This window comes from Tenrec ecaudatus, unplaced genomic scaffold, assembly GCF_050624435.1.
Source record: "Tenrec ecaudatus isolate mTenEca1 unplaced genomic scaffold, mTenEca1.hap1 Scaffold_545, whole genome shotgun sequence".
Classification (NCBI taxonomy): Eukaryota; Metazoa; Chordata; class Mammalia; order Afrosoricida; family Tenrecidae; genus Tenrec; species Tenrec ecaudatus.
The window spans coordinates 306,821-328,250 of record NW_027459456.1 but is presented as its reverse complement, the minus strand read 5'-3'; the positions used below and the strand labels follow the sequence as shown (position 1 = coordinate 328,250).

Below are 21,430 nucleotides of genomic sequence, written 5' to 3'. Positions count from 1 at the left end.
ACCCTCACAGAGCCTTGCAGCCCCTATCTAACAAGGTTCAGTTTGGCTCTGCACACCAGGTTTCAATGACTTGGAATCTACCCCAAAGTAACTGTTTGGATGCAAGTATGCTCAGTCCTGAGTTATGACCGGCCCCATCATGACGATTCTGACATGAGGCAGTTCTGACCGAAGTCAAATACCTCATGATACTAGCTTTTCTTTTCTTATTTTTTTCCACAGGTAGTTAAAAGACTTTATTAGGAAAGCTTTGAAGTCAAAAGTAACACTCTTGGTAGAATTTTCTTTCATCCTTTAAGTCGGCTCTGCAAATATATAATCAGTGATTTAGCTGTAAGATCAAAGATACGTTAATTTATTTAAGATAAAATATATTTTAGTTCTTAAAATTTATTCCATAAAGTACATATTTCCCTATAAATTCCCTAATTATACAAAAGAGGTAAAAAATAAACACAAAATATAAAATCCCCAACAAAACAGTAACTGAACATCTTTATAAATATTGTAAAAAACTAACAAGAGAAACTAATGTGTGTGTTTGTTAATATTTAACAAAGTGAAAAATCTCTGGATGGGGGACTCCCACCCCCTAGCTTTACATATCTCACCTTCATCAGTCTGTGGGGCTTGAATACTTTGGATATAAACTTACAGCTACAATGGCATTAGATGTGTGTGGTATAGCATGGGTGCATGCTACTTATGATAAACTTTCTAAAAACAGAAAGTGAAGCAGATGGTCATAATGCAGCTCATCATAAGTATAATACAGCACAACTCAGAGACTGTGTTTACTGGGTCTTTGAACTGATATGAGCCAATTGAGATGTGGGATGATGAACTGAATGTGAAATTGACCTGTTTTTTAAAAGCTTGAATGATCTGGGAGGCTACATGGAAAGGGAAAAAGTATGGTTTCAATCCTTGGAATAGTGATTTGGGGACCTTTCAGGAACCTGTTTCATGATGCCAATTTACTTCGAACACTGTGGATAGTGACACACATTCAATGAAGCAAGTGCTTGACTGCCAACTGAGAGCCGGCTCTATGACTGCCTACTCAGCGTATCCAGACATTTTCTTGTAAACTGGCATTATCTTTTTTAAGCCAAATAAGTTTCTAATGGCTAATTTATTCAGTTTCCATAAAACACATTATTTAATAACACTTTTTTAATCTCCACAAATGAAAATGTGGTTCTAAAGTATAATCACCAAGGTTATTGGGTAAAAGGGACTGCAGGACACAGGGTACTAGGAACTTCAGAAGCCTAGGGATTTGGGCTGAAACACTGATTGAGGCACACTAAGACACCGCTTGACGTGGAATAGCCCTCATGGGGTCCTACGACGTGTGATATCTAGGCAGTGAGCCCTCCTTCTCAGTCACAATCTCCGACTCCTCAGAACTGTTTTGGAGTCAGGGGAGACTGCATATAAAGTCCCCAGAAAGGATCAGTGTCTAGGCTGCAGTCTGAATGCATCAATATATTAAAGATACTTGCTTCTGTTTGCATCACTTTTATCCCTATCATTCTTCTCCTGCAGCCAAAACTCAGTCCCAGGGGGATGGCAAATACAGTAACCAGACTGTTCTGTCTGACTTCTACGTTAGGACACATAGACCATCTGAATAAACCCCTTCATTCTGTGTCCCTCTCCTTCCCATAGACAAAACTGCAGCCAGCACCAGACCTTAAACCTGCAGATTGAAGGTTTGTCAAAAGTCTAGAAAGAGCAGTCAATACCCTGAAAACCTAGCCTGCAGAAGAGAAGACACAGAATCAAAAGCTACAACTGAAAAAAAAAAAAAAAGCTCCAGGTGGGTGTCATTCAGACAACCGATTCCAATGAAACACTTGAGCTACTCACAGTAAAAATTGTTTTACTTCCATACTATTGTAATTCAAACAGTTTCCCATATCTCACCTCCAAATATAACTCCAGCAGATTCAAGTTTATTAAGGAAGAGGCAATTATTCTGGTGTTTCCCCTTCCCAGATTATGGAGCTTCAAACAGTTTTACTATTCTCAGCTCAGGCCTTAGATTTTCAACTATTTGAATGTGAAGGAAATCTTAACATGCCGCGTTTCAAAGGGTGACTTCAGTGTTGCCTCACCCAGATTTACGTTTTTCATTTCTAGAGTGCCTCAACATGAGTTTTTTTGGGGGTGGGGGGTGGGGGGAGGGTTAAGAAGCATTATCATTTTCCATAATAAGGTGTTGATGGGAATTTTAAATCCTGCAGGTCCCCGTATACAATAATTACATTAAACAATGGAGCTTTCTGTATCTTCCTGTTTTTCACAACAGGTTATGCTCACTCATATTGTTAGCTTATCACGCCAAATGTCCAAGATGCACAGGTGGTGTTAATTGAAGGGCGGAATGATTCATTCATTGGTCACTTTAGCATTGCAAGTTCTTGAGCATCTTGATTTTGAAATTCAGTAAAGTGAGATGATGCCTTAGCCAGTTAAATGCTACTCCTTCCAAACCTCACGTACACTCAGACATATCTGAGCAGAAGCCACATTATCTACGTGAAAGAGCTTTGGGTGCTCCCCAGCTATATACAGATGCCCACCAAATATGAGATTATTTTGCTTTCTCTGACTTGGCTCTTACTAGCAGTCAGCCTCATTCCATCTCTTTTGTAGATGGTTGTGGATTCTGGGGGGCCTATGGCATAATGGTGGGCTTATGAGATTAAAAAGATCTTTTTGGGAAGTTTCTTGATGTGCATTTAATATTTAATTACAACTCTCTTTTATACACGTGTGTCTGTGGATTTCCACATCTAAAGTGCACAGATTAACACATTCCCATAGCAGAGTGAACCTCCCTTCCGTCATGTCTATAGGTATTTCTCCTTCCTATGGGCAGCTGGACAGTAATTCAACTGGGAAACATCTGGTAAACCAGGACAATGGTGTTTCCCCAGCTTTCTGTGATGTGGGACCAGGACATTGGTTACCTTTATAAAAGTCTCCTGACACGTCCTCGTGATGTCTGTTTCTGGGATCATAGAGGCTTCCTCTTCCTTGGTTGGTCTTGTTGGTAGGTACTATCCAGTTGGTCTGCTTCAAAGCAACCGCAATGTACAGGACAAGGAAAGGCTTGCCAATCCTGGGCCACCCTCATATCTTTTTGATGTTTGAACCCATCTTTGAAGCCCCCGTGGCCATGCATCGTGCAAAAGACCTGGCTCTTTGTCACTGGCCCTCCCCTTTAGTCTGACCAGAAGTGTTCGTCATCTGGCCCTCTCTCTGGCAAGGTTCTGCCTTGGTTTACTAGTCCTTCACTACCTGACAGTGTTTCCATGATTAGCATAAGGTTTTCAGTGGTGTATTTCGTCATCCTCAGTGTGTCCTTCGTCTAGACACCCTGCTGCGCGCTTTGCCCTTTACATGACATTGCTGGCATTGGAAATAGCAGTGACCTGCACTCTGACTTTCCCTTCTGTACCTAGCTACAAATGGACAGATTTTAAACAGGTCACAGTTTATCACCGACCCATGTACCACCCTTGAAGCAGCATTGGGGTAGATAATAAATCACGAGTAGTCCTGCACAAGGAGATGGAGCCCTCGTGTCTGAGTGGTTACAAACACCAGCCGCTCCAGGCGCACAAAAGGCACTTTCAATTCCAGTAAAGAGTTAACAACCACAGAAACCCAGATGGGCAGTTCTTTCCACCTGCAGCCACCCACACTGCATGTCTTTGTTGAGATGGAGGAGGACATTGTGGATTGGTGTGGGACATATGGGCTAATGTTGGACTTGTACACTTGGGCTGCACTGGTTTGGGATTTTTTCTCCATGTGCATTTACCCCTTATCTAAAGCTCTCTTTTATACATTTCAGTTTCTGTGGATTTATTTCTAGAATGTACTCAGACTAACACAAGTAATATAAGGAGAGGCAGGACACAAGTAAGCACCCGTTTCCGTTTGGGAAAGACACTAAACAGTGAAAAGCTATTTTCCAACAAGCCATCTCTGGGTGGCACAAACAGTTAAGTGCTCAATTCATAACTTAAACGATCATCTGAACCCATATCGTGGTACCTCAGAAGGTAGACCTGGTGGTTTGCTTTTGAACCCTCACAGAGCCTTGCAGCCCCTATCTAAAAAGGTTCAGTTTGGCTCTGCACACCAGGTTTCAATGACTTGGAATCTACCCCACAGTAACTGTTTGGATGCAAGTATACTCAGTCCTGAGTTATGACCGGACCCATCCTGACGATTCTGTCATGAGGCAGTTCTGACCGAAGTCAAATACCTCATGATACTAGCTTTTCTTTTCTTATTTTTTTCCACAGGTAGTTAAAAGACTTTATTAGGAAAGCTTTGAAGTCAAAAGTAACACTCTTGGTAGAATTTTCTTTCATCCTTTAAGTCGGCTCTGCAAATATATAATCAGTGATTTAGCTGTAAGATCAAAGATACGTTAATTTATTTAAGATAAAATATATTTTAGTTCTTAAAATTTATTCCATAAAGTACATATTTCCCTATAAATTCCCTAATTATACAAAAGAGGTAAAAAATAAACACAAAATATAAAATCCCCAACAAAACAGTAACTGAACATCTTTTTAAAAATTGTAAAAAACTAACAAGAGAAACTAATGTGTGTGTTTGTTAATATTTAAAAAAGTGAAAAATCTCTGGATGGGGCACTCCCACCCCCTAGCTTTACATATCTCACCTTCCTCAGTCTGTGGGGCTTGAATACTTTGGATATAAACTTACAGCTACAATGGCATTAGATGTGTGTGGTATAGCATGGGTGCATGCTACTTATGATAAACTTTCTAAAAACAGAAAGTGAAGCAGATGGTCATAATGCAGCTCATCATAAGTATAATACAGCACAACTCAGAGACTGTGTTTACTGGGTCTTTGAACTGATATGAGCCAATTGAGATGTGGGATGATGAACTGAATGTGAAATTGACCTGTTTTTTAAAAGCTTGAATGATCTGGGAGGCTACATGGAAAGGGAAAAAGTATGGTTTCAATCCTTGGAATAGTGATTTGGGGACCTTTCAGGAACCTGTTTCATGATGCCAATTTACTTCGAACACTGTGGATAGTGACACACATTCAATGAAGCAAGTGCTTGACTGCCAACTGAGAGCCGGCTCTATGACTGCCTACTCAGCGTATCCAGACATTTCCTTGTAAACTGGCATTATATTTTTTAAGCCAAATAAGTTTCTAATGGCTAATTTATTCAGTTTCCATAAAACACATTATTTAATAACACTTTTTAATCTCCACAAATGAAAATGTGGTTCTAAAGTATAATCACCAAGGTTATTGGGTAAAAGGGACTGCAGGACACAGGGTACTAGGAACTTCAGAAGCCTAGGGATTTGGGCTGAAACACTGATTGAGGCACACTAAGACACCGCTTGACGTGGAATAGCCCTCATGGGGTCCTACGACGTGTGATATCTAGGCAGTGAGCCCTCCTTCTCAGTCACAATCTCCGACTCCTCAGAACTGTTTTGGAGTCAGGGGAGACTGCATATAAAGTCCCCAGAAAGGATCAGTGTCTAGGCTGCAGTCTGAATGCATCAATATATTAAAGATACTTGCTTCTGTTTGCATCACTTTTATCCCTATCATTCTTCTCCTGCAGCCAAAACTCAGTCCCAGGGGGATGGCAAATACAGTAACCAGACTGTTCTGTCTGACTTCTACGTTAGGACACATAGACCATCTGAATAAACCCCTTCATTCTGTGTCCCTCTCCTTCCCATAGACAAAACTGCAGCCAGCACCAGACCTTAAACCTGCAGACTAAAGGTTTGTCAAAAGTCTAGAAAGAGCAGTCAATACCCTGAAAACCTAGCCTGCAGAAGAGAAGACACAGAATCAAAAGCTACAACTGAAAAAAAAAAAAAAAGCTCCAGGTGGGTGTCATTCAGACAACCGATTCCAATGAAACACTTGAGCTACTCACAGTAAAAATTGTTTTACTTCCATACTATTGTAATTCAAACAGTTTCCCATATCTCACCTCCAAATATAACTCCAGCAGATTCAAGTTTATTAAGGAAGAGGCAATTATTCTGGTGTTTCCCCTGCACAGATTATGGAGCTTCAAACAGTTTTACTATTCTCAGCTCAGGCCTTAGATTTTCAACTATTTGAATGTGAAGGAAATCTTAACATGCCGCGTTTCAAAGGGTGACTTCAGTGTTGCCTCACCCAGATTTACGTTTTTCATTTCTAGAGTGCCTCAACATGAGTTTTTTTTTGGGTGGGGGGTGGGGGGAGGGTTAAGAAGCATTATCATTTTCCATAATAAGGTGTTGATGGGAAATTTTACATCCTGCAGGTCCCTGTATACAATAATTACATTAAACAATGGAGCTTTCTGTATCTTCCTGTTTTTCACAACAGGTTATGCTCACTCATATTGTTAGCTTATCACGCCAAATGTCCAAGATGCACAGGTGGTGTTAATTGAAGGGCGGAATGATTCATTCATTGGTCACTTTAGCATTGCAAGTTCTTGAGCATCTTGATTTTGAAATTCAGTAAAGTGAGATGATGCCTTATCCAGTTAAATGCTACTCCTTCCAAACCTCACGTACACTCAGACATATATGAGCAGAAGCCACATTATCTACGTGAAACAGCTTTGGGTGCTCCCCAGCTATATACAGATGCCCACCAAATATGAGATTATTTTGCTTTCTCTGACTTGGCTCTTACTAGCAGTCAGCCTCATTCCATCTCTTTTGTAGATGGTTGTGGATTCTGGGGGGCCTATGGCATAATGGTGGGCTTATGAGATTAAAAAGATCTTTTAGGGAAGTTTCTTGATGTGCATTTAATATTTAATTACAACTCTCTTTTATACACGTGTGTCTGTGGATTTCCACATCTAAAGTGCACAGATTAACACATTCCCATAGCAGAGTGAACCTCCCTTCCGTCATGTCTATAGGTATTTCTCCTTCCTATGGGCAGCTGGACAGTAATTCAACTGGGAAACATCTGGTAAACCAGGACAATGGTGTTTCCCCAGCTTTCTGTGATGTGGGACCAGGACATTGGTTACCTTTATAAAAGTCTCCTGACACGTCCTCGTGATGTCTGTTTCTGGGATCATAGAGGCTTCCTCTTCCTTGGTTGGTCTTGTTGGTAGGTACTATCCAGTTGGTCTGCTTCAAAGCAACCGCAATGTACAGGACAAGGAAAGGCTTGCCAATCCTGGGCCACCCTCATATCTTTTTGATGTTTGAACCCATCTTTGAAGCCCCCGTGGCCATGCATCGTGCAAAAGACCTGGCTCTTTGTCACTGGCCCTCCCCTTTAGTCTGACCAGAAGTGTTCGTCATCTGGCCCTCTCTCTGTCAAGGTTCTGCCTTGGTTTACTAGTCCTTCACTACCTGACAGTGTTTCCATGATTAGCATAAGGTTTTCAGTGGTGTATTTCGTCATCCTCAGTGTGTCCTTCGTCTAGACACCCTGCTGCGCGCTTTGCCCTTTACATGACATTGCTGGCATTGGAAATAGCAGTGACCTGCACTCTGACTTTCCCTTCTGTACCTAGCTACAAATGGACAGATTTTAAACAGGTCACAGTTTATCACCGACCCATGTACCACCCTTGAAGCAGCATTGGGGTAGATAATAAATCACGAGTAGTCCTGCACAAGGAGATGGAGCCCTCGTGTCTGAGTGGTTACAAACACCAGCCGCTCCAGGCGCACAAAAGGCGCTTTCAATTCCAGTAAAGAGTTAACAACCTCAGAAACCCAGATGGGCAGTTCTTTCCACCTGCAGCCACCCACACTGCATGTCTTTGTTGAGATGGAGGAGGACATTGTGGATTGGTGTGGGACATATGGGCTAATGTTGGACTTGTACACTTGGGCTGCACTGGTTTGGGATTTTTTCTCCATGTGCATTTACCCCTTATCTAAAGCTCTCTTTTATACATTTCAGTTTCTGTGGATTTATTTCTCTAATGTACTCAGACTAACACAAGTAATATAAGAAGAGGCAGGACACAAGTAAGCACCCGTTTCCGTTTGGGAAAGACACTAAACAGTGAAAAGCTATTTTCCAACAAGCCATCTCTGGGTGGCACAAACAGTTAAGTGCTCAATTCATAACTTAAACGATCATCTGAACCCATATCGTGGTACCTCAGAAGGTAGACCTGGTGGTTTGCTTTTGAACCCTCACAGAGCCTTGCAGCCCCTATCTAACAAGGTTCAGTTTGGCTCTGCACACCAGGTTTCAATGACTTGGAATCTACCCCACAGTAACTGTTTGGATGCAAGTATACTCAGTCCTGAGTTATGACCGGCCCCATCCTGACGATTCTGTCATGAGGCAGTTCTGACCGAAGTCAAATACCTCATGATACTAGCTTTTCTTTTCTTATTTTTTTCCACAGGTAGTTAAAAGACTTTATTAGGAAAGCTTTGAAGTCAAAAGTAACACTCTTGGTAGAATTTTCTTTCATCCTTTAAGTCGGCTCTGCAAATATATAATCAGTGATTTAGCTGTAAGATCAAAGATACGTTAATTTATTTAAGATAAAATATATTTTAGTTCTTAAAATTTATTCCATAAAGTACATATTTCCCTATAAATTCCCTAATTATACAAAAGAGGTAAAAAATAAACACAAAATATAAAATCCCCAACAAAACAGTAACTGAACATCTTTTTAAAAATTGTAAAAAACTAACAAGAGAAACTAATGTGTGTGTTTGTTAATATTTAAAAAAGTGAAAAATCTCTGGATGGGGGACTCCCACCCCCTAGCTTTACATATCTCACCTTCCTCAGTCTGTGGGGCTTGAATACTTTGGATATAAACTTACAGCTACAATGGCATTAGATGTGTGTGGTATAGCATGGGTGCATGCTACTTATGATAAACTTTCTAAAAACAGAAAGTGAAGCAGATGGTCATAATGCAGCTCATCATAAGTATAATACAGCACAACTCAGAGACTGTGTTTACTGGGTCTTTGAACTGATATGAGCCAATTGAGATGTGGGATGATGAACTGAATGTGAAATTGACCTGTTTTTTAAAAGCTTGAATGATCTGGGAGGCTACATGGAAAGGGAAAAAGTATGGTTTCAATCCTTGGAATAGTGATTTGGGGACCTTTCAGGAACCTGTTTCATGATGCCAATTTACTTCGAACACTGTGGATAGTGACACACATTCAATGAAGCAAGTGCTTGACTGCCAACTGAGAGCCGGCTCTATGACTGCCTACTCAGCGTATCCAGACATTTCCTTGTAAACTGGCATTATATTTTTTAAGCCAAATAAGTTTCTAATGGCTAATTTATTCAGTTTCCATAAAACACATTATTTAATAACACTTTTTTAATCTCCACAAATGAAAATGTGGTTCTAAAGTATAATCACCAAGGTTATTGGGTAAAAGGGACTGCAGGACACAGGGTACTAGGAACTTCAGAAGCCTAGGGATTTGGGCGGAAACACTGATTGAGGCACACTAAGACACCTCTTGACGTGGAATAGCCCTCATGGGGTCCTACGACGTGTGATATCTAGGCAGTGAGCCCTCCTTCTCAGTCACAATCTCCGACTCCTCAGAACTGTTTTGGAGTCAGGGGAGACTGCATATAAAGTCCCCAGAAAGGATCAGTGTCTAGGCTGCAGTCTGAATGCATCAATATATTAAAGATACTTGCTTCTGTTTGCATCACTTTTATCCCTATCATTCTTCTCCTGCAGCCAAAACTCAGTCCCAGGGGGATGGCAAATACAGTAACCAGACTGTTCTGTCTGACTTCTACGTTAGGACACATAGACCATCTGAATAAACCCCTTCATTCTGTGTCCCTCTCCTTCCCATAGACAAAACTGCAGCCAGCACCAGACCTTAAACCTGCAGACTAAAGGTTTGTCAAAAGTCTAGAAAGAGCAGTCAATACCCTGAAAACCTAGCCTGCAGAAGAGAAGACACAGAATCAAAAGCTACAACTGAAAGAAAACCAAAAGCTCCATGTGGGTGTCATTCAGACAACCGATTCCAATGAAACACTTGAGCTACTCACAGTAAAAATTGTTTTACTTCCATACTATTGTAATTCAAACAGTTTCCCATATCTCACCTCCAAATATAACTCCAGCAGATTCAAGTTTATTAAGGAAGAGGCAATTATTCTGGTGTTTCCCCTGCACAGATTATGGAGCTTCAAACAGTTTTACTATTCTCAGCTCAGGCCTTAGATTTTCAACTATTTGAATGTGAAGGAAATCTTAACATGCCGCGTTTCAAAGGGTGACTTCATTGTTGCCTCACCCAGATTTACGTTTTTCATTTCTAGAGTGCCTCAACATGAGTTTTTTTTTTTGGGTGGGGGGTGGGGGGAGGGTTAAGAAGCATTATCATTTTCCATAATAAGGTGTTGATGGGAAATTTTAAATCCTGCAGGTACCCGTATACAATAATTACATTAAACAATGGAGCTTTCTGTATCTTCCTGTTTTTCACAACAGGTTATGCTCACTCATATTGTTAGCTTATCACGCCAAATGTCCAAGATGCACAGGTGGTGTTAATTGAAGGGCGGAATGATTCATTCATTGGTCACTTTAGCATTGCAAGTTCTTGAGCATCTTGATTTTGAAATTCAGTAAAGTGAGATGATGCCTTATCCAGTTAAATGCTACTCCTTCCAAACCTCACGTACACTCAGACATATCTGAGCAGAAGCCACATTATCTACGTGAAAGAGCTTTGGGTGCTCCCCAGCTATATACAGATGCCCACCAAATATGAGATTATTTTGCTTTCTCTGACTTGGCTCTTACTAGCAGTCAGCCTCATTCCATCTCTTTTGTAGATGGTTGTGGATTCTGGGGGGCCTATGGCATAATGGTGGGCTTATGAGATTAAAAAGATCTTTTTGGGAAGTTTCTTGATGTGCATTTAATATTTAATTACAACTCTCTTTTATACACGTGTGTCTGTGGATTTCCACATCTAAAGTGCACAGATTAACACATTCCCATAGCAGAGTGAACCTCCCTTCCGTCATGTCTATAGGTATTTCTCCTTCCTATGGGCAGCTGGACAGTAATTCAACTGGGAAACATCTGGTAAACCAGGACAATGGTGTTTCCCCAGCTTTCTGTGATGTGGGACCAGGACATTGGTTACCTTTATAAAAGTCTCCTGACACGTCCTCGTGATGTCTGTTTCTGGGATCATAGAGGCTTCCTCTTCCTTGGTTGGTCTTGTTGGTAGGTACTATCCAGTTGGTCTGCTTCAAAGCAACCGCAATGTACAGGACCAGGAAAGGCTTGCCAATCCTGGGCCACCCTCATATCTTTTTGATGTTTGAACCCATCTTTGAAGCCCCCGTGGCCATGCATCGTGCAAAAGACCTGGCTCTTTGTCACTGGCCCTCCCCTTTAGTCTGACCAGAAGTGTTCGTCATCTGGCCCTCTCTCTGTCAAGGTTCTGCCTTGGTTTACTAGTCCTTCACTACCTGACAGTGTTTCCATGATTAGCATAAGGTTTTCAGTGGTGTATTTCGTCATCCTCAGTGTGTCCTTCGTCTAGACACCCTGCTGCGCGCTTTGCCCTTTACATGACATTGCTGGCATTGGAAATAGCAGTGACCTGCACTCTGACTTTCCCTTCTGTACCTAGCTACAAATGGACAGATTTTAAACAGGTCACAGTTTATCACCGACCCATGTACCACCCTTGAAGCAGCATTGGGGTAGATAATAAATCACGAGTAGTCCTGCACAAGGAGATGGAGCCCTCGTGTCTGAGTGGTTACAAACACCAGCCGCTCCAGGCGCACAAAAGGCGCTTTCAATTCCAGTAAAGAGTTAACAACCTCAGAAACCCAGATGGGCAGTTCTTTCCACCTGCAGCCACCCACACTGCATGTCTTTGTTGAGATGGAGGAGGACATTGTGGATTGGTGTGGGACATATGGGCTAATGTTGGACTTGTACACTTGGGCTGCACTGGTTTGGGATTTTTTCTCCATGTGCATTTACCCCTTATCTAAAGCTCTCTTTTATACATTTCAGTTTCTGTGGATTTATTTCTCTAATGTACTCAGACTAACACAAGTAATATAAGAAGAGGCAGGACACAAGTAAGCACCCGTTTCCGTTTGGGAAAGACACTAAACAGTGAAAAGCTATTTTCCAACAAGCCATCTCTGGGTGGCACAAACAGTTAAGTGCTCAATTCATAACTTAAACGATCATCTGAACCCATATCGTGGTACCTCAGAAGGTAGACCTGGTGGTTTGCTTTTGAACCCTCACAGAGCCTTGCAGCCCCTATCTAACAAGGTTCAGTTTGGCTCTGCACACCAGGTTTCAATGACTTGGAATCTACCCCACAGTAACTGTTTGGATGCAAGTATACTCAGTCCTGAGTTATGACCGGCCCCATCCTGACGATTCTGTCATGAGGCAGTTCTGACCGAAGTCAAATACCTCATGATACTAGCTTTTCTTTTCTTATTTTTTTCCACAGGTAGTTAAAAGACTTTATTAGGAAAGCTTTGAAGTCAAAAGTAACACTCTTGGTAGAATTTTCTTTCATCCTTTAAGTCGGCTCTGCAAATATATAATCAGTGATTTAGCTGTAAGATCAAAGATACGTTAATTTATTTAAGATAAAATATATTTTAGTTCTTAAAATTTATTCCATAAAGTACATATTTCCCTATAAATTCCCTAATTATACAAAAGAGGTAAAAAATAAACACAAAATATAAAATCCCCAACAAAACAGTAACTGAACATCTTTTTAAAAATTGTAAAAAACTAACAAGAGAAACTAATGTGTGTGTTTGTTAATATTTAAAAAAGTGAAAAATCTCTGGATGGGGGACTCCCACCCCCTAGCTTTACATATCTCACCTTCCTCAGTCTGTGGGGCTTGAATACTTTGGATATAAACTTACAGCTACAATGGCATTAGATGTGTGTGGTATAGCATGGGTGCATGCTACTTATGATAAACTTTCTAAAAACAGAAAGTGAAGCAGATGGTCATAATGCAGCTCATCATAAGTATAATACAGCACAACTCAGAGACTGTGTTTACTGGGTCTTTGAACTGATATGAGCCAATTGAGATGTGGGATGATGAACTGAATGTGAAATTGACCTGTTTTTTAAAAGCTTGAATGATCTGGGAGGCTACATGGAAAGGGAAAAAGTATGGTTTCAATCCTTGGAATAGTGATTTGGGGACCTTTCAGGAACCTGTTTCATGATGCCAATTTACTTCCAACACTGTGGATAGTGACACACATTCAATGAAGCAAGTGCTTGACTGCCAACTGAGAGCCGGCTCTATGACTGCCTACTCAGCGTATCCAGACATTTCCTTGTAAACTGGCATTATATTTTTTAAGCCAAATAAGTTTCTAATGGCTAATTTATTCAGTTTCCATAAAACACATTATTTAATAACACTTTTTTAATCTCCACAAATGAAAATGTGGTTCTAAAGTATAATCACCAAGGTTATTGGGTAAAAGGGACTGCAGGACACAGGGTACTAGGAACTTCAGAAGCCTAGGGATTTGGGCGGAAACACTGATTGAGGCACACTAAGACACCTCTTGACGTGGAATAGCCCTCATGGGGTCCTACGACGTGTGATATCTAGGCAGTGAGCCCTCCTTCTCAGTCACAATCTCCGACTCCTCAGAACTGTTTTGGAGTCAGGGGAGACTGCATATAAAGTCCCCAGAAAGGATCAGTGTCTAGGCTGCAGTCTGAATGCATCAATATATTAAAGATACTTGCTTCTGTTTGCATCACTTTTATCCCTATCATTCTTCTCCTGCAGCCAAAACTCAGTCCCAGGGGGATGGCAAATACAGTAACCAGACTGTTCTGTCTGACTTCTACGTTAGGACACATAGACCATCTGAATAAACCCCTTCATTCTGTGTCCCTCTCCTTCCCATAGACAAAACTGCAGCCAGCACCAGACCTTAAACCTGCAGACTAAAGGTTTGTCAAAAGTCTAGAAAGAGCAGTCAATACCCTGAAAACCTAGCCTGCAGAAGAGAAGACACAGAATCAAAAGCTACAACTGAAAGAAAAAAAAAAGCTCCAGGTGGGTGTCATTCAGACAACCGATTCCAATGAAACACTTGAGCTACTCACAGTAAAAATTGTTTTACTTCCATACTATTGTAATTCAAACAGTTTCCCATATCTCACCTCCAAATATAACTCCAGCAGATTCAAGTTTATTAAGGAAGAGGCAATTATTCTGGTGTTTCCCCTGCACAGATTATGGAGCTTCAAACAGTTTTACTATTCTCAGCTCAGGCCTTAGATTTTCAACTATTTGAATGTGAAGGAAATCTTAACATGCCGCGTTTCAAAGGGTGACTTCAGTGTTGCCTCACCCAGATTTACGTTTTTCATTTCTAGAGTGCCTCAACATGAGTTTTTTTTTGGGTGGGGGGTGGGGGGAGGGTTAAGAAGCATTATCATTTTCCATAATAAGGTGTTGATGGGAAATTTTACATCCTGCAGGTCCCCGTATACAATAATTACATTAAACAATGGAGTTTTTTGTATCTTCCTGTTTTTCACAACAGGTTATGCTCACTCATATTGTTAGCTTATCACGCCAAATGTCCAAGATGCACAGGTGGTGTTAATTGAAGGGCGGAATGATTCATTCATTGGTCACTTTAGCATTGCAAGTTCTTGAGCATCTTGATTTTGAAATTCAGTAAAGTGAGATGATGCCTTATCCAGTTAAATGCTACTCCTTCCAAACCTCACGTACACTCAGACATATATGAGCAGAAGCCACATTATCTACGTGAAACAGCTTTGGGTGCTCCCCAGCTATATACAGATGCCCACCAAATATGAGATTATTTTGCTTTCTCTGACTTGGCTCTTACTAGCAGTCAGCCTCATTCCATCTCTTTTGTAGATGGTTGTGGATTCTGGGGGGCCTATGGCATAATGGTGGGCTTATGAGATTAAAACGATCTTTTTGGGAAGTTTCTTGATGTGCATTTAATATTTAATTACAACTCTCTTTTATACACGTGTGTCTGTGGATTTCCACATCTAAAGTGCACAGATTAACACATTCCCATAGCAGAGTGAACCTCCCTTCCGTCATGTCTATAGGTATTTCTCCTTCCTATGGGCAGCTGGACAGTAATTCAACTGGGAAACATCTGGTAAACCAGGACAATGGTGTTTCCCCAGCTTTCTGTGATGAGGGACCAGGACATTGGTTACCTTTATAAAAGTCTCCTGACACGTCCTCGTGATGTCTGTTTCTGGGATCATAGAGGCTTCCTCTTCCTTGGTTGGTCTTGTTGGTAGGTACTATCCAGTTGGTCTGCTTCAAAGCAACCGCAATGTACAGGACAAGGAAAGGCTTGCCAATCCTGGGCCACCCTCATATCTTTTTGATGTTTGAACCCATCTTTGAAGCCCCCGTGGCCATGCATCGTGCAAAAGACCTGGCTCTTTGTCACTGGCCCTCCCCTTTAGTCTGACCAGAAGTGTTCGTCATCTGGCCCTCTCTCTAGCAAGGTTCTGCCTTGGTTTACTAGTCCTTCACTACCTGACAGTGTTTCCATGATTAGCATAAGGTTTTCAGTGGTGTATTTCGTCATCCTCAGTGTGTCCTTCGTCTAGACACCCTGCTGCACGCTTTGCCCTTTACATGACATTGCTGGCATTGGAAATAGCAGTGACCTGCACTCTGACTTTCCCTTCTGTACCTAGCTACAAATGGACAGATTTTAAACAGGTCACAGTTTATCACCGACCCATGTACCACCCTTGAAGCAGCATTGGGGTAGATAATAAATCACGAGTAGTCCTGCACAAGGAGATGGAGCCCTCGTGTCTGAGTGGTTACAAACACCAGCCGCTCTAGGCGCACAAAAGGCGCTTTCAATTCCAGTAAAGAGTTAACAACCACAGAAACCCAGATGGGCAGTTCTTTCCACCTGCAGCCACCCACACTGCATGTCTTTGTTGAGATGGAGGAGGACATTGTGGATTGGTGTGGGACATATGGGCTAATGTTGGAATTGTACACTTGGGCTGCACTGGTTTGGGATTTTTTCTCCATGTGCATTTCCCCTTTATCTAAAGCTCTCTTTTATACATTTCAGTTTCTGTGGATTTATTTCTCTAATGTACTCAGACCAACACAAGTAATATAAGAAGAGGCAGGACACAAGTAAGCACCCGTTTCCGTTTGGGAAAGACACTAAACAGTGAAAAGCTATTTTCCAACAAGCCATCTCTGGGTGGCACAAACAGTTAAGTGCTCAATTCATAACTTAAACGATCATCTGAACCCATATCGTGGTACCTCAGAAGGCAGACCTGGTGGTTTGCTTTTGAACCCTCACAGAGCCTTGCAGCCCCTATCTAACAAGGTTCAGTTTGGCTCTGCACACCAGGTTTCAATGACTTGGAATCTACCCCAAAGTAACTGTTTGGATGCAAGTATGCTCAGTCCTGAGTTATGACCGGCCCCATCATGACGATTCTGACATGAGGCAGTTCTGACCGAAGTCAAATACCTCATGATACTAGCTTTTCTTTTCTTATTTTTTTCCACAGGTAGTTAAAAGACTTTATTAGGAAAGCTTTGAAGTCAAAAGTAACACTCTTGATAGAATTTTCTTTCATCCTTTAAGTCGGCTCTGCAAATATATAATCAGTATTTAGCTGTAAGATCAAAGATACGTTAATTTATTTAAGATAAAATATATTTTAGTTCTTAAAATTTATTCCATAAAGTACATATTTCCCTATAAATTCCCTAATTATACAAAAGAGGTAAAAAATAAACACAAAATATAAAATCCCCAACAAAAACAGTAACTGAACATCTTTTTAAAAATTGTAAAAAACTAACAAGAGAAACTAATGTGTGTGTTTGTTAATATTTAAAAAAGTGAAAAATCTCTGGATGGGGGACTCCCACCCCCTAGCTTTACATATCTCACCTTCCTCAGTCTGTGGGGCTTGAATACTTTGGATATAAACTTACAGCTACAATGGCATTAGATGTGTGTGGTATAGCATGGGTGCATGCTACTTATGATATACTTTCTAAAAACAGAAAGTGAAGCAGATGGTCATAATGCAGCTCATCATAAGTATAATACAGCACAACTCAGAGACTATGTTTACTGGGTCTTTGAACTGATATGAGCCAATTGAGATGTGGGATGATGAACTGAATGTGAAATTGACCTGTTTTTTAAAAGCTTGAATGATCTGGGAGGCTACATGGAAAGGGAAAAAGTATGGTTTCAATCCTTGGAATAGTGATTTGGGGACCTTTCAGGAACCTGTTTCATGATGCCAATTTACTTCGAACACTGTGGATAGTGACACACATTCAATGAAGCAAGTGCTTGACTGCCAACTGAGAGCCGGCTCTATGACTGCCTACTCAGCGTATCCAGACATTTCCTTGTAAACTGGCATTATATTTTTTAAGCCAAATAAGTTTCTAATGGCTAATTTATTCAGTTTCCATAAAACACATTATTTAATAACACTTTTTTAATCTCCACAAATGAAAATGTGGTTCTAAAGTATAATCACCAAGGTTATTGGGTAAAAGGGACTGCAGGACACAGGGTACTAGGAACTTCAGAAGCCTAGGGATTTGGGCGGAAACACTGATTGAGGCACACTAAGACACCGCTTGATGTGGAATAGCCCTCATGGGGTCCTACGACGTGTGATATCTAGGCAGTGAGCCCTCCTTCTCAGTCACAATCTCCGACTCCTCAGAACTGTTTTGGAGTCAGGGGAGACTGCATATAAAGTCCCCAGAAAGGATCAGTGTCTAGGCTGCAGTCTGAATGCATCAATATATTAAAGATACTTGCTTCTGTTTGCATCACTTTTATCCCTATCATTCTTCTCCTGCAGCCAAAACTCAGTCCCAGGGGGATGGCAAATACAGTAACCAGACTGTTCTGTCTGACTTCTACGTTAGGACACATAGACCATCTGAATAAACCCCTTCATTCTGTGTCCCTCTCCTTCCCATAGACAAAACTGCAGCCAGCACCAGACCTTAAACCTGCAGACTAAAGGTTTGTCAAAAGTCTAGAAAGAGCAGTCAATACCCTGAAAACCTAGCCTGCAGAAGAGAAGACACAGAATCAAAAGCTACAACTGAAAGAAAAAAAAAAGCTCCAGGTGGGTGTCATTCAGACAACCGATTCCAATGAAACACTTGAGCTACTCACAGTAAAAATTGTTTTACTTCCATACTATTGTAATTCAAACAGTTTCCCATATCTCACCTCCAAATATAACTCCAGCAGATTCAAGTTTATTAAGGAAGAGGCAATTATTCTGGTGTTTCCCCTGCACAGATTATGGAGCTTCAAACAGTTTTACTATTCTCAGCTCAGGCCTTAGATTTTCAACTATTTGAATGTGAAGGAAATCTTAACATGCCGCGTTTCAAAGGGTGACTTCAGTGTTGCCTCACCCAGATTTACGTTTTTCATTTCTAGAGTGCCTCAACATGAGTTTTTTTTGGGGTGGGGGGTGGGGGGAGGGTTAAGAAGCATTATCATTTTCCATAATAAGGTGTTGATGGGAAATTTTACATCCTGCAGGTACCCGTATACAATAATTACATTAAACAATGGAGCTTTCTGTATCTTCCTGTTTTTCACAACAGGTTATGCTCACTCATATTGTTAGCTTATCACGCCAAATGTCCAAGATGCACAGGTGGTGTTAATTGAAGGGCGGAATGATTCATTCATTGGTCACTTTAGCATTGCAAGTTCTTGAGCATCTTGATTTTGAAATTCAGTAAAGTGAGATGATGCCTTAGCCAGTTAAATGCTACTCCTTCCAAACCTCACGTACACTCAGACATATCTGAGCAGAAGCCACATTATCTACGTGAAAGAGCTTTGGGTGCTCCCCAGCTATATACAGATGCCCACCAAATATGAGATTATTTTGCTTTCTCTGACTTGGCTCTTACTAGCAGTCAGCCTCATTCCATCTCTTTTGTAGATGGTTGTGGATTCTGGGGGGCCTATGGCATAATGGTGGGCTTATGAGATTAAAAAGATCTTTTAGGGAAGTTTCTTGATGTGCATTTAATATTTAATTACAACTCTCTTTTATACACGTGTGTCTGTGGATTTCCACATCTAAAGTGCACAGATTAACACATTCCCATAGCAGAGTGAACCTCCCTTCCGTCATGTCTATAGGTATTTCTCCTTCCTATGGGCAGCTGGACAGTAATTCAACTGGGAAACATCTGGTAAAGCAGGACAATGGTGTTTCCCCAGCTTTCTGTGATGAGGGACCAGGACATTGGTTACCTTTATAAAAGTCTCCAGACACGTCCTCGTGATGTCTGTTTCTGGGATCATAGAGGCTTCCTCTTCCTAGGTTGGTCTTGTTGGTAGGTACTATCCAGTTGGTCTGCTTCAAAGCAACCGCAATGTACAGGACAAGGAAAGGCTTGCCAATCCTGGGCCACCCTCATATCTTTTTGATGTTTGAACCCATCTTTGAAGCCCCCGTGGCCATGCATCGTGCAAAAGACCTGGCTCTTTGTCACTGGCCCTCCCCTTTAGTCTGACCAGAAGTGTTCGTCATCTGGCCCTCTCTCTGGCAAGGTTCTGCCTTGGTTTACTAGTCCTTCACTACCTGACAGTGTTTCCATGATTAGCATAAGGTTTTCAGTGGTGTATTTCGTCATCCTCAGTGTGTCCTTCGTCTAGACACCCTGCTGCGCGCTTTGCCCTTTACATGTCATTGCTGGCATTGGAAATAGCAGTGACCTGCACTCTGACTTTCCCTTCTGTACCTAGCTACAAATGGACAGATTTTAAACAGGTCACAGTTTATCACCGACCCATGTACCACCCTTGAAGCAGCATTGGGGTAGATAACAAATCACGAGTAGTCCTGCACAAGGAGATGGAGCCCTCGTGTCTGAGTGGTTACAAACACCAGCCGCTCCAGGCGCACAAAAGGCGCTTTCAATTCCAGTAAAGAGTTAACAACCTCAGAAACCCAGATGGGCAGTTCTTTCCACCTGCAGCCACCCACACTGCATGTCTTTGTTGAGATGGAGGAGGACATTGTGGATTGGTGTGGGACATATGGGCTAATGTTGGACTTGTACACTTGGGCTGCACTGGTTTGGGATTTTTTCTCCATGTGCATTTACCCCTTATCTAAAGTTCTCTTTTATACATTTCAGTTTCTGTGGATTTATTTCTCTAATGTACTCAGACTAACACAAGTAATATAAGAAGAGGCAGGACACAAGTAAGCACCCGTTTCCGTTTGGGAAAGACACTAAACAGTGAAAAGCTATTTTCCAACAAGCCATCTCTGGGTGGCACAAACAGTTAAGTGCTCAATTCATAACTTAAACGATCATCTGAACCCATATCGTGGTACCTCAGAAGGCAGACCTGGTGGTTTGCTTTTGAACCCTCACAGAGCCTTGCAGCCCCTATCTAACAAGGTTCAGTTTGGCTCTGCACACCAGGTTTCAATGACTTGGAATCTACCCCACAGTAACTGTTTGGATGCAAGTATACTCAGTCCTGAGTTATGACCGGCCCCATCCTGACGATTCTGTCATGAGGCAGTTCTGACCGAAGTCAAATACCTCATGATACTAGCTTTTCTTTTCTTATTTTTTTTCCACAGGTAGTTAAAAGACTTTATTAGGAAAGCTTTGAAGTCAAAAGTAACACTCTTGATAGAATTTTCTTTCATCCTTTAAGTCGGCTCTGCAAATATATAATCAGTGAATTAGCTGTAAGATCAAAGATATGTTAATTTATTTAAGTTAAAATATATTTTAGTTCTTAAAATTTATTCTATAAAGTACATATTTCCCTATAAATTCCCTACTTATACAAAAGAGGTAAAAAATAAACACAAAATATAAAATCCCCAACAAAACAGTAACTGAACATCTTTTTAAAAATTGTAAAAACCTGGCAGGGGAGACACCATGATCAAGAAGGTGGTTTTCCCAGGGCGAGGCTTATCCATTGCACTCCGGATGTGCTGAACCCTGCGATTTCCCCAAATGTGGGAAACTCGACTGCATATTTGTGGTAGTGGGGGACTACGTTCGAGCTCTCCCCTGATTAAAAAAAAAATTGTAAAAAACTAACAAGAGAAACTAATGTGTGTGTTTGTTAATATTTAAAAAAGTGAAAAATCTCTGGATGGGGGACTCCCACCCCCTAGCTTTACATATCTCACCTTCATCAGACTGTGGGGCTTGAATACTTTGGATATAAACTTACAGCTACAATGGCATTAGATGTGTGTGGTATAGCATGGGTGCATGCTACTTATGATAAACTTTCT

General features: G+C 41.2%; 1 non-coding gene across 1 annotated transcript; it reads left to right on the top strand.

Moving 5' to 3' along the window:
* The first annotated feature begins 21,040 nt into the window (after positions 1-21,040).
* Positions 21,041-21,203, top strand: LOC142436683 (U1 spliceosomal RNA). Its single transcript, XR_012782060.1, has one exon. It is a non-coding gene; the product is annotated as a U1 spliceosomal RNA (small nuclear RNA).
* The last annotated feature ends 227 nt before the right edge of the window (positions 21,204-21,430 follow it).